The sequence below is a fragment of the Dendrobium catenatum genome, unplaced genomic scaffold (genome assembly GCF_001605985.2).
Source record: "Dendrobium catenatum unplaced genomic scaffold, ASM160598v2 original_scaffold_20162, whole genome shotgun sequence".
In the NCBI taxonomy this organism is placed as follows: Eukaryota; Viridiplantae; Streptophyta; class Magnoliopsida; order Asparagales; family Orchidaceae; genus Dendrobium; species Dendrobium catenatum.
Genome location: NW_021338622.1, coordinates 1 through 1,307, shown reverse-complemented (window position 1 = coordinate 1,307; position 1,307 = coordinate 1). Strand labels below are relative to the sequence as shown.

Here is a 1,307-nt window from a genome sequence, read left to right as displayed (position 1 = left end):
GCCAAGAATTTTTGAGAACTCCACAATTGAATATCACTATCAAGTACTCATCAATGCCAAAAAAAAAACCCAAGAATAGTTTAGTGTATTTTACATTTGATTTTACTTCAATGCTTTTGAATTTGCTCTCAAATTAGCATAATTTTAAGATATCTTACCTAATATTAATTTTGATGTGAATTCAAAGACTTTGAAATTTATTCTAATACAAATCCCATCAAGACATTCTTATATGATTTTTTTCATATGTATTATTAGAATATGAGTGCGATGAATTGACTATTTTCAACTGAATACTACAAAGTAATTGACCAAATTTTTTTGTGACTTGAGCAAATTAAAAGTAAATTCACACACACATCACATACACAAGTACCGAGCCCAAGACCTCTTGTTTGATAACTAAAGCTTCCAATCAACAGATCAAGATGAGCTACATGATTTTAAAATCATTAAACCTATTCTGAGATGAGTACAATACATAAATAATTCAAATCACATTCCTCTCAAGACAAATTTAAAAACTTTAAAGCCTGAATATATATTTTAAATTATTATGATTAAACTCGCGTTTTGTTTGACGTAGCTTTCTTACTACTTTGTAAAGTTGGTTTTTAGTACAAAAATTTTTTGAACAAATAAATTTTCTATTAAAAATTTGCTTTAGAAAGCGATAAAAAAATTTATCCCAAATGAAATCTTATCCTACCTAACAAGAGGCATTTAACAACATTCAGCAATCATATGAAGCAATTACTAATCAGGAAGAGCAATATAGACCAAAGTCTTTTTTTATATCCACATTTACATGAAAAAACAAAAGTAAAAGCTGGTCATCATTGTCACACAGTTCCGCTATTCCACTTGGCGAAAAGAAAGTGCATCACTGAGTGTTGTTTCTGAGGTCAACATGGTTTTAAGTAGATTATAAACCTGCAACATAATTAAGGCAACCAAACAAAAGAAAATCAAACTAAAGAAATAATAATACGAGCATCGTAGAATTTAGCATAACCATGGAGAATTCTCACATGAGGCCTTTCTATAACGATTTCCCCATACTCAAGTTGATCAGCATGTAACCCCTGTCTTTTTAAAATCTGGATGAAATAGGGAAGGGAAATTGGAGTTACATGGAGGTCATCTGTCACCAGAAAATTTTGATCACTTCTAACAAATCCTTCATCTATGTATGTATCTGCCTTGTCTAGCATTGGATCAATTTCTATGAAGTGTGACTGTTGCACTCCATGCTTGCAACTAACAGTAATACAGGGTGAATTATTGTTATCCCAATAGCACTTCTG

General features: G+C 30.8%; 1 long non-coding RNA gene across 1 annotated transcript; it reads right to left on the bottom strand.

Annotated features, from left to right (window-relative positions):
* Window positions 1-732: 732 nt before the first annotated feature.
* On the bottom strand, window positions 733-1,296 carry LOC114578426. The gene is made up of 2 exons (XR_003699452.1): window positions 1,032-1,296; window positions 733-933 (listed from the first exon to the last, which is right to left on the bottom strand). It is a non-coding gene; the product is annotated as an uncharacterized LOC114578426 (long non-coding RNA).
* Between the last annotated feature and the right edge of the window lie 11 nt (window positions 1,297-1,307).